Source organism: Chiloscyllium plagiosum, unplaced genomic scaffold, assembly GCF_037043375.1.
Source record: "Chiloscyllium plagiosum isolate Xiang-an unplaced genomic scaffold, Cpla_swu_hap1 HiC_scaffold_51, whole genome shotgun sequence".
Classification (NCBI taxonomy): Eukaryota; Metazoa; Chordata; class Chondrichthyes; order Orectolobiformes; family Hemiscylliidae; genus Chiloscyllium; species Chiloscyllium plagiosum.
Window position 1 is genome coordinate 39130376 of NW_028270189.1, and position 12860 is coordinate 39143235.

At 43.1% G+C, this 12860-nt stretch overlaps 1 protein-coding gene across 10 annotated transcripts in view; it reads right to left on the reverse strand.

Annotated features, from left to right (window-relative positions):
* LOC148135184 (uncharacterized) overlaps positions 1-12860 on the reverse strand; it is a 275374-nt gene that overhangs the window by 222402 nt on the left and 40112 nt on the right. For 6 of the 10 annotated variants that reach the window (XR_015755435.1, XR_015755440.1, XR_015755436.1 and 3 more), the window contains one exon: positions 7913-8671. The exons of 3 other annotated variants lie outside the window; for them this stretch is intronic. The gene's annotated coding sequence lies outside the window, so the exon portion shown is untranslated. Of the gene's footprint in view, positions 1-1713; positions 3445-7912; positions 8672-12860 lie in introns of those variants that run through there. One more of the 10 variants, XR_015755443.1, reaches the window with a different exon arrangement.

A 12860-nucleotide genomic window follows, 5' to 3' on the forward strand; every position in this document is an offset into this window, starting at 1 on the left:
GTAAAAGCAAAGTGGCTAAAGCAAACTTTCCAAAAGTAGGGGATACGTGTACACATATTTCTTGGTAACCTGACTCAAATAAGTATCACATTTTGTGATTATTCTTATAATAGATAAAAGCAGATCTAATGTTGGATTGAAAAGCAATTCAATCTGTGCTTGTGTACTCTCTAATCACCATTCAGAGCAGCTCTTGATATATTTCTGTTGAAGTTGTGATTTGAAACCTTCACTCGGGTCTAGTAATAGAGACCCTGCCACAGCTCCACAAGCTCCTTTCATAATGTTCCCACTCAGGACGGCAGGACTGCAATATTATGTTTAATGTGGTAACTCAAATCAAAACTCATCAGCTGTTTATTGCAGTAATTTGAATGGGAATTAATCAGGTAGTTTCTGTGTGTAATGGACTGGAAATTAAACAATATTTTACAATAACAATGGAATAAAGGAATGGTAAACTTAAATAAACAGGAATCTCATGACAATTCTTTGAAAGACAAATTGACAAAACTGTGTGATCATTGTACTTTGATTTCTAATATGCATCAGTCACTCAATGTGAATATTCAGCTGAAGACAATTTCCCTTCCTTTCAACAACGTACAACTTTCACAAATTCAAACTGAACAGGCATTGAAAAAGGAAGGAACAAGCAGATGGTAATTCGATTTTCTTTACATAAACATGCGATTAATTTTAAGTAAGTTTTATATACGTAAAAAGGAAACTTATTGTGGTTCGAAATACAATAAATGTGAGCATGAAGTGAAATATAATCAAATCAATTTAACTGTGTTTTCTCAGTTAAAATACAGTTCAATATTCAAAGTAATCGAGTGATTGTACACTGCAATATCTTTAATTCAGTGCTGAGATATAATTCCATATTTATACCCCTTAGAGTGAAGCAAACTTGTGCCAGGAGTCAGAGGGGGTAGGGGAGGTCCTGAATGAGTACTTTGCTTAAGTATTCACGAGTGAGTGGGACCTTGTTCTTTGTGAGAACAATGTGAAACAGGCTGATATGGTCGAACAGGTCGATATTAAGATGGAGAATGTGCTGAGAATATTGAAAAATCATGGGGATAGATAAGTCCCCTGGGCCAGAAAGGATATAACTTAGGTTGTTATGGGAAGGGAGTCAAGGGATTACTGTGTTTTGGTGATGATCTTTGCATCCTCACTGTCCACTGGAGTCATACCAGATGATTGGAGGGTGGCAAACGTCATTCCCTTATTCAAGAAAGGCAACTGAAATATTCCTGGGAATCATCGATGAGTCAGTCTTACATCAGTTGTGGGCAAATTATTGGAGAGGATTCTGAGAGACAGGATTTATGATTATTTGGAAAAGGATAGATTGATTAGAGATGGTCAGCATGGCTTTGTGAGCGGCAGGTTATGTCTCACAAACCTTATTGAATTATTTGAGGATGTGACAAACACATTGGTGAGGACAGAGTAGTGGATGTGGTATGTCTGGACTTTAGCAAGGTGTTTGATTAGGTTCCACATGGTAGACTCATTTAGAAAGTAATGAGGTCTGGGATACAGGGAAACCTGCCTGGTTAAATAATAAATTGGCTGGCCCATAGAAGATAGGGTGAGATTAAATGGATAGTTTTCAGCTTGGAGCACGGTGACCAATGGTGTTCTGAAGGGATTAGTTCTAGGGCCTCTGCTCTTTGTGATCTTTTATAAATGACTTGGATGAGGAAGTGGAAGGGTGGGTTAGGAAGTTTCCAATGACACGAGAGTTGGTGGAGTTGTGGATAGTGTGGAGAGCCTTTGTAGGCTGCTAGAGGACATTGACATAATGCAGAGCTGGGCTGAGAAGTGGCAGATGGAATTCTACCTGGGAAAATGTGAAGTTATTCATTTTGGAATTTCAAATTTGAGTGCATATTTTCAGATTAAATGCAAGATTCTTGACAATGTGGTGGAAAAGAGGGATTGTGGGGTGCACGTCCATATATCCCTCATAGCTGACATCCGAGGTGATAGGGTTATTAAGACAGTGTATGGTGTGTTGGCTTTCATTAGCAGGGATATTGAGTCTAAGAGCCACGTGTTTATGCTGCAGCTCTATGGATCAGTGGTGAGACTACACTTAGAATATTGTGTTCGGTTCTGATCACCTCATTATATATAGGATGCGGAAGCCTTAGAGAAGGTGCAGATGAGATTTATCAAGATGTTGCCTGGACTGGAAGGCATGTCTTCTGAAGAAATATTGAGGGACCTGGGGCTTTGCTCATTGCAGTGAAAGAGGGTGAGAGCTTACTTGATAGCTTTGTGTAAGATGATGAGAGGCATAGATAGAGTGGATGATGAAAGACTTTTCCCCACAAAGTGGCATAATTTTAAGGTGAATTGGGAAAGTTGTGTGGAGATGTCAGAGATAGTTTCTTTATAGATAGTGGTGAGTGTGTGGAATGCACTGCCAGTGGTGGTAGTAGATTCAGATCCATCAGGGACATCTAAGCGACTCTTGGATAGGCACATGGATGATAGTAAATGAAGGGCATGTTGGTTAGTTTGATCTTAGAGTAGGATAAAGGATCGGAACAACATCGTGGCCAAAGGGCCTGTACTGTGCTGTACTGTTCTATATTCTATGGACTGAAATGAACAATTATTACATATTAGCAACATATAGATTTTCAAAACTCTATTAGCATACTTAAGAATAATGATAAATTTCATCTTGCTATTTGACTGTGCTATCTGCAAAAATGACCAGAAATTATTGTAGGGAAAAGTAATTAGGCTTTTCTAAATTTATAAGGCTGGGATTACACAGATCATTCAAATGAGCAAAAGTCATATTTATAACAGTGCGAGTTGCAGCAGAAATAATGGATTCTTTTGTAGGTGCATTGATTGGAAATAAAATTGATTTTTATATTACTGTATAGGTACTAGGGAATATTGGATTAAATTCAGATATAAACTTCACTGCTGTGTTAGCAAGACTAAACTAAAGCATATAATAATTATTATCATGCAAATGCCTTAATAATTACTGTTAGAATTCTGGAAAAAAAGATATATTGCACCATTTTTCAAACAGTCAATAAATTAAATTGTGAATCTCAGTGTACTTGTTACCCAGACCAATTATTATGCAAATTATTGTAATGGTAATGACTTAATAACTAATGCTAAATCCTAAACAGATACATTGGTTCAATAATTTGTCAGCCTGTTGCTCTGAAATTGATTGGATATTTATTAAGATCCGTAAACTGAGGGACAAAATATAATAGCTCACTTGATAGAATTGAGGGAAAAAATGAGACAGTGTTTATTGAAAAGGATTGTTTTTGTTTAAAAATGCAGTTGATGCAAGAATAATATATTTTCCTCCATTGGTTTTCTTGTAGAGACATGGTTTTTTTTAATTGTCATGATTCAATGTTGAGACACTTGTGTCAGAGTCTGCAAAGGGGAGAGTGAGAGAGAAAGAAATTTTAAAAAAGCAGAAAGGAAAGGAACTGGCGAGCAGAGGAGCTCCAACTGTAGTGTCTCACCCTGCTATCATCTTATTGGGTGAGCTGGAATGCAGACTAGTCAAGGAACAACCTGACACAGTCATACGCTCAGAATTTTAGCTTACAATGTCCTAGACACCACCGTCGCCATCCCTGTATGTCCTGTCCCACCGGCAGGACATGGATGTCACTGAAATGCTGGGACATGCAGGGTTATGGACTAAGATTGGCAGAATGTGATCAGTGTGATTTATTTAACATTTCTCCAGAATATTAAACTCCAGTACAATTTGAAAAGTTATTAGCGTCATCAGACTTGAACTACAAATGTCAGAAAAAAATTATCAGGAAGTTAAAGCACAGATCGAGGCCACTTGGCCCATCCCATATGTGTTGACTGTAATAGAACTCCCTAGGCTTTACAGCTTTTTGTACTCACCATTGAAAGCAACAATTTCAGACTGTGAACTCTGCCAAATATGCTTTTATAATCTGTTTTATAAATGTATTTCTTTGACAGCTGCACACCTTGTTTCCTTGTTTCTTTCCCAGCCCTCACTCCATTCCCTTGGCCTTGCGGGACGACCAATTCTGCTGTTTAATCTCTCCTGCATTCCCCCGTGTGACAGACTGCCTTTTTGTCCTTGTCTCACTCCCACCTTGCTCACAACTTGTGACATTTCTGATGGTTCCCAGACCTCTGTAACTATCACTGCGCCCCCTGGGTCAATGGCGCGAGTTTTGAATTCTCTTCCTCCTGAGATAATCAGAAATCTTTCCGGTTGCAGTTTCCCCCAAACTTTATTTTGAAAAGCAAAGCATTTGTGTCAGAGTCAAGTTTTTGTGAGCCTTCATCCACAATTCCCAGCATTTGGATGTAATTTGTGACCTTCTCACAGATGTGTAACGTTACTGGATTGGCTATGCTAACATGGCCGCAGTGTGCAATACAGGTGGGTTGGGCTAGCCATGGGTAATGTGGGTTTATGGGGATATGGTGGGTGAGCAGCTCATTGTGGACTCGATGAGCCAAATAGACTCTTTCTGCACCCACTGGATTCTGTGATTCTAACTAGTTGTGATTGTTGTCACATTTTCCTCATGCCAGGTTCATTTAACTCAGATACATATGATTCTGTGGGTGCTCGCTCACTCCTTCCCTTCAGTTTTACATCAATTTCACACTGTATGTGAAGGTGGGAATGGGTGTGTAAATATAAATACTCCAACCGAAACCCCTCACAGGTCAGGACATGTTTCTGCTACTTTCATCACTCACAAGGAACAGGAAAATAAAGGTTCAGTCACAAATCTTACAGGAACATAGCGGTTATAATTACCAGGAAAGGCTGAACAGCTGAAAACGCTTTTCTCAAGAGGAGGCTCAGAGACAGCCTGGTACAAGTAGAAAGCTTTGTGTCTGTGTTTTCAGAGATTTGTGGTTGAAATCATTGGGTTGGAAGCATGTTTCATTGCCCCAGATCATCAAAGGTGCTATCTAAATGTGCATCTTTCTTTCTATCTGTCTGAGTTAACAATCAGATGGACAGGTCAATGTCTGAGTGTCTTACTAAATCCCTGATTGAATGTCTCCCCCTCCAAACTCAGGTGCCTCACCACTCACTGGGTCATGTGGAAACTCTGCCGTTACAATGAGAACTGTTTTTGCTGTCACCACTCCTCGTGCTTCCGCCTAACCCCGACTTCCCTTCATTAAATCCCAGCTGCCTCTAGCCCACCCACATGGACATGTTGAAGAGCATGACAGGAGAATGGATTGAAACCGAGAGTTCAATAGCCAGAATGAAATAGAAAGAAGAAAATAAACGGTGATTGTGGATCCCAGGAGATACAGACTCCAGGATTAGTCCTTGTGGGAATTCCTGCAGTAATACAAGACAGCATTCCATGATGAGTTAAACCCGGGTGGCAAGGCAGGGAGCAACTGAACATGGGCAGGTTGAGTTCAAACACAGGAGGTTTGTTCAGTCAGTAACAGTGTGTTCGACATGGAGGTGAAGTGAACAGTGAGGGGAAATGTTACCACAAGCTGCCGATGGATAACTTGCATTGGAACAGGAGGAGGCCATCAGCCCCTCAACCCTACTCTGCCATTAATGATGATCATAGCTGATGTGTGACCTAACGTACAACTTTCAAAACCCTCTAATTTCATCAATAAACTCCTCTGCAACACACAAGATGAGTATTGTAAAACTAAACATCTGCAAATGCTGGGACATCAGAAACAAAATCAGAAATTGCTGGAAAAATTCAGTAGTTCTGGCAGCATCGGTGGAGAGTGAACTGTTCGTGTCCAGTGACCAGCTGCAGCTGTCCATTCTGCTGTTTCTGTCACACTGGAACAGGTTCTGGTGCGGGGGAATGAGATTGTCAATAACAACTGACAAAATAGGAGGATGTACTCAATCAGAATTAGGAATTCACTTACCCCTCCCAGTGGGACACACACCAACAAAGTCACACTGCGGAGAGGCCGTTCACCTGCCCCACGTATGGGAAGGGATTTACTCCATCTTACAATCTGCTGAGGCACCAGAGATGGCACAGTGGATTTCGACCCTTCACCTGCTCCATGTGTGAGAAAGGATTCATTCAAATCTCTCACCAGCGGAGACATTAGTGCATTCCCACTGGAGAGAGGCCATTCACCTGCTCAGTGTGTGGGAAAGCATTCACTCAGTCCTCTGACCTGCTTAAACACCAGTGATCTCACTCTGGGGAAAGGTCATTCACTTGTTCCCTGTGTGGGGGGAGATTCACTCAAATGCAGCACCTGCGGAGTCTCCAGTGAGCCCACACAGGGGAGAGGCCATTCAGATGGTCAGTGTGTGAGAGGGGATTCAGTCATTCATCCTGCCCCACTGAGAACCCAGTGAGCCCAAACCGCGGGAGAGCTCATTCAGATGCTCAGTGTGGGAGAAGGGATTCAGTGATTCATCGCTCCTGCTGAGACTCCAAGGAGCCCACACTGAGGAGAGACCGTTCAGATGCTTAGTGTGAGAGAAGGGATTCAGTGATTATTCCTGCCCCAGAGACTCCAGCGGGTTTACTCTGGGTAGGAGCTGTTCACCCCTCTGTGTGACAAGGGATTTGCTGCATCTTCAACATGATTGAGAGACCAGTGAGTGCTCACAGGGAAGTGGTCATACACCTACACCGTGTGGACTGCAGGATTCTCATTCTGATGTTACTATCCATCAGAGTCAGGAGTGGACCTTGTACATGATGACACTGTTGGAGTATTGATGTTGTTGTTGTTAACCACATTAACTGGGCTGGAGTTGACTGAACTTACATTGCCACTTTCTGAACCTCAGGATGCCTCTCTGGGCAGTAAGTGTCCACAAACAGCAATGTGACAAGGAGCAGGGATCATCTGTTTTGATTTAAATTGTGATTGCAGCACGGCTGCTTCACAGCCTTGGAGTCCAGCCTTGGCCAACAGCCTGTGTGGAGTTCCCACATTCTCCCCATGATAGTGTGGGTCCCCTCCAGCTGCTCTGGTTTCCTCCCGCAGTCCAAAGATGTGCAGGTCAGGAGGATCAGTCCTAAATTGACCACAGGATCCAGGATTGTGCAGACTAGGTAGATCAGCCATGGGAAATGCAGTGTTACAGTAAGAGTGCTCTCGGCGTGATGTTCTTCAGTTGGTCGGTGGGGTTTGATGGGCCAATGCTCTCCTTCCACACTGTCGTGATTCTATTCTATGATTGAGGATAAAGGCTACACAGCAGGGTGTCCTTGGAGAAGGAACATGTGGTATGCATCAGTGCTCTCGATGCCTTCAGATAGAGGTGGGCATCTCAGGGGATACAGTGCTTTATCTCCACCATTGCCCCCCTCCCCACAACTCTACCTCGATTTTGTCCCTTCTCATTCTGTCACTTGTAATGGTTTGCTTGGCCAGTAATGGGCTTTGTTTATAAATATTCAATTGGTAACACAAATGGTTTACTGCTGGTGATTATATGTCTAGATTAGAGTGGTGCTGGAAAACCAAAGCAGGTCAGGCATGATCCGAGGAGCCAGAAAATCAATGTCTTGGCAAAAGCCCTTTTCCAGCACCACTCTGATCTAGGCTCTGGTTTCCAGCATCTGCAGTCCTCACTTTTGCACTGCTGGTGATTATATGTTAGCCAAAAGCAAAATGGCGTAATGATGATTTTGATGGTGGAAAGGTTGCTGTGATAACATTTCTGGGTCGGAGAAATGGGGAAAAAGAACGCTTCACAGCTCATTGAACGAGAACTGAAAAGCTGTTAAATCAAACCTCAGACAGGGAGGCAATATTTCCCTGAGGTTTGAGTAACTGGAAAGTGATGGTGTCCGGGAATAGACAGGATTTTGTTTTACAGGAGGTTGAAAGCTTTAAAACTGTTATATTCAGACAGTTCAATTAATTTTCTTTAATTTTATTTGCTGTGCAAAAAACTTTTACAACATTTTAAAGCCAAAATGTACAAACCTTGTGTTAAAGATAAATGTTACATAAAATCCATCAAACCATCCCTCACTGAAAACTGTTGTGCAAGTGCAATCTCCTGGAGAATCCCTGCCCTGCCTACTCCTTCCGACCCGGGCTCCATGACTATATACACACCTGGGAGATAGCAGCAGGAGGAGGCCATTCAGCCTTTCAATCCTGCTCCACCATTCAATGGGAAACAGCTGACCATCCAGCTCAGTCTCCTGTCCCTGCTGTGTTCCAATCCCCTTTCATGACTTTACCTCGAAGAACTATATCGAAGTCCTCCTTTGGCTTCACTGCCTTTTGTTCCAGTGGCGTTGCGGTGTTACTATGTAGGTGTAGGCAGGGGTAATGTGATGGTGCTGCCTACTGGAGGATGTACTCAGCATTCCTCATCATCCTGCAGTAACATCAACCGGGGTTCAGCAACTAGAGATAGATACCATTTCCAGGATATGGGCATCACTGACTCAGCCAGCATTTATTCCTCATCTCTAGTTACCCTTGAGAACACGGTAGTGAGCTGCTGTCTTGAACCACTCGCAGTCCATTTGGTGCAGATAGACCGACAATGCTGGGAGGGAGAGTGTTGCAGGATTTTGGCCCAGTGATTCTCTATCTTTGGCTCTTCAAATATTGTTAAACTTAATCACCAGTCTGCAAATCTTCACCATCTCACACCCTGTATAAAGGAATATGTCCAGATTAGAAATTCAGAACAGATAATTCTAATTTCTCTGGAATATTTTTCCCCTTTGTTTCCCCAAAGCTGCAACCGTCCAGCCCACTTACTCTCTCCCACCATTCTGACTCTGCTGTCCCCTAATGTACACCCTCCCCATTCTCATGGAGTAACTGATAAACAGATCCATGCTACCACTTTCCGTCCCTGGTTAGACTCTGCACCCTTTCTGGGTTCACTTCCTTTCCCTTCAGTTGCTGCAAGTGAATAATGTAACAGCAGAATGAAACAAAAGGAAACAGACAGGGAGATGGCAGATCCTGGACAGAAGAGGAACCTTGAGGCTGGGAGAATGGGTCAGATCCTTCTTTGTTTCTCAGAGGTCGATTCCCAGCATTACAACAAGTTGGGAATGGAACTTGGTTCCACGTGAGTGTGATGGCACTTTGACCCCCCCCCCAACTGATCAATACTATAAGCAGATGTGCCCCTTCTCCACCCAATCACAGTGTGAATGCTTTCTGCTGGTTACCCAAAACACATGCTCCAAAACCCATTCACATTCTGTACATGTACAGTACCAGGTTTCCCTGCACACATGTGATCCCTGCCTCAGGGATTGTGGGAGTTATAGTCCCCATGAAGCCTCTGGAGACCTGTTTCTGGAAAGTGAATGAAAAGTGTGGGGTGGAGGGTGTTGTGTATCCGATCCCCATTCAGACACACAGGACATGTGGGTTGTCACTGCGTTTTACTGAGACATCCGCTTAGAAAACTCGATTTCTGATGTAAGGAATATACATTCAGCCAATTGTGGGGTGGGGAGGTTAATAAGTGGCAGCAAATTTTAAGAGAGGTGGCTCAGTGGCTAGCACTGCTGCCTCACAGCGTCAGAGACCCGGGTTTGATTCCAGCCTTAGGCGACTGTGTGGAGTTTACACATTCTCCCTATGTCTGCGTGGGTTCCCGCTGGGTGTTCCGGTTTCTTTCCACAGTCCAAAGATGCACAAGTTTGATAGATTGGCCATGCTAAATTGCCTACAGGGTCCACGATGTGCCAGTTAGACAATTAACAACAGGAAATGCAGGGTTACAGGGAATGGATGGGTCCGAATGGGATGCTCACCATAGGGTTGGCGTGGACTCGATCGATGAATACCCTGTTTCTGCACTATAGGGACTCTATTCTATTCTCATGAGGAAGAATGTACCTATCTCAATGTGTTCTGAATTTGTGGAATTCCCTATTCAAAATGCAGTGGATGCCAGGGCAATGAGCAACCTTAATGAAAAGATACAGATGTTTAATTTGCAATGAGTTGAAGGGTGAGAGAGAGCAGGCGGGAAAATCCAGCTGAGAGAAAGGTGAGCTCAATCATCAGCGCATTAAATGGTGGAGATGGTTCGAAGGGCTGCATTGACTCTCCTGTGCGCAGTGCTTATCTTCTTACGGTAATAATTGGAAAGCTGAATCCAAAAATCACCACCTTCAGAAAATGCAGGATACTCAGATGGATTAGCATTCCAAACTTAGATAGTGAGGAAGCGAGTAGGAGATAATGATTTTGCAATTTTACACTGAGGGGACACAGTGATTTATGGTTTTCGACTGTGTAGGACATTCACACCGTCCAGAATACTCTGTTGGGAATATCTATCCTGTACTTTACTACAAAGCCAAGGTCTCTGACAATGAAACCCAAAACACCGCCTCCCCACGTAATCTGATAAAAGACTTGAGAAGTCTGGTTGAATTTAGAACACAGATGGAAAACGGGAAGATTAAATCCAATCCCAAGATCCTGTGCTTAAACAAAGGAGACGACAATAGGATGAGGCAGGAGTTGGCTAATATAGACTGGAAGCAAAGACTTTAGGGTGGGACAGTTGACAGACAGTGGAGGAATATCAAAGAATTTTTCAAACTGCTCAGCAAAAACATATATCAGTGAAAAGGAAGGACTGTAGGAAAAGGAGTAATCTGCCGTGGGTGGGTAAGGAAATAATGGAGTCTGTCAAATTGAAATAGAAAGCATACAAATTGGTAAAAACCAAGGAGAAACCAGGAGATTAGAAAAACTTCAAAGATCAACAGAAAGCTTGATGGGATTCGGGATAAAATGTAATGAGTAGCTATCTGCAGGGACAGAATAGCAGTTTACACTATTGGAGGGGAACCTATTGTTTGGAGAACATATGGCCTCTGTAATTGTTGAAGCACTTAACTGTTACCATAGAGATAATCCTGATCACGTTAAAACTCACAGCACACCCCAAAAACTTGTATGTCCAAATAAACCTGTTGGACTATAACCTGGTGATGTGTGGTTTTTAACTTTGTTGATCCCACCTCAACCCCGGCTCCTCCACATCAGAATCCTGATAGACAGCCCCACTGAAACTGAAGCGCCTGTCAGGCACTTGAGGGAGCCAAAGGGGCGTGGGGGGAGGGGTGCGTGGTTTAACCACAAAGTGCTGAACAGAACTAGACTTTTTAACTGCTGTTGCCATTGAGATAATCCTGAGAGATAGTCTCTATTCAAAGTCACAAACCACAAAGGTAGAAGAATGGGAGCCGTACACCGGACAGGCGGGGAGTTACCTGATGCTGCCTGGAGGCATTTTGCACGTAAAATATCCAGGTAACTACCATGTCTCATCAATAAAGACTCAAAGAAGACCTCTCAGAGTTCTGTGCCTATTTATTCCTACTCAGCAGGGTTCAGGAATATGAGGACACAGCAGTCAGAATTCACAGTGGAGGATATGAAGAACATGCCAGGAATTGATAAGGAGACTGAGGAAGGTGAGGACCTATAAATAACCGTTATCATGAAAGAGTTAGAGCTGGGCAACCTAATGGAGCTAAAGGTAGACAAGTCTCTTTGCTCTGATGGAATACATCCCAAGATACCAACAGAGTTAGGGGGAGAAATAGCAAATGCACTTAAGTCATAGAATCCTACAGCAGAGACAGGCACTTTGGCCCAAACTGGCCCATGCCAATCAGAATGTCCATCCACGCTAACCCTATTTCCAAGCACTTGGCTCATCTGCTTCTGAAACGTTCCTATCCATGTATTTGTCCAAATGCCCTTTAGATGTTGTTAACAGACCCGCCTCAACCACTTCCACTGGCAGTTCATTCCATATACATACCACCCTCTGTGTAGAACAGTTGCCTCTCAGGGTTCCCTTTTAGTCTTTCTCCTCTAACCTTAAACTGATACCCTCCAATCCTGAATTCCCTGGGAAAAAGGCTGAGTGCATTCACCTTACCCATGCCTCTCATGATCTTATACACTTCTTTAATATATTCCCCCTCGATTTCCTCTGCTATAAACAAAAAAGTCCTCGCTTGTCTAACCTCTCCCTGTAACTCAGACCCCTGAGATCTGGCATCATCCTTGTAAATTTCTTCTGCACCTTTCCAGTTTCATAACTGAAACCTACACTGCACTCATCACATTTCCAGTGTTTCCCCACGGCGCTGGAACCGACGTGACAACACCAATGGATTACAATCCATGATCGATAATTCACTCCGTTACAACAATTCCATTTTCACAGCTTTTTCCATGATGCAAGAATCCTTTTGTCTTTCTGGTTTCATGGTAAATTGTCCTCATACAAAACCAATCTGGGGCTTAACTGTTCCTGGGAAATGTGCCATGATGTTTTAGACTTTCAAAAACCAAATGAAATCTCTCTCCACAGTCCCCACGCTAACATGGATTTCGCTGTCTCAGTACTTTTTCCAGTCACGCTGACATTTGAGATATTCGTCCACAGGCAGAATGCACATCTTTCGTTCCAGATGAAAAGGCCAATGATATCCAGATCGGCACGGATCAAGTAACTATCAAAACTGAACATGAAATTCAATGTGAATTTCTCAACTACAAATTCCCCCTTTCAGTACTCTACAACAGAGAAAACAAAGTGCTGGAGCTACTCAGCAGGTCTGGCAGCATCTGAAATGGTGACAGATGCAGGAAACATTGCAGCCTGGAAGAAGTGTTCAGATGATTACACCAGGCACGTGCGCTTGATGACCAATATGGAGAAGATGGGGGCATTGTGTTCAACAGTTTTATACCAGAGACTCTGACCCCATTTTATTCCGTGTTTCTCTGAGATTCCCTCTTTTCAGAAGCAGGCAGGAGTGGGAAGCAGTGGAGAATGTAAA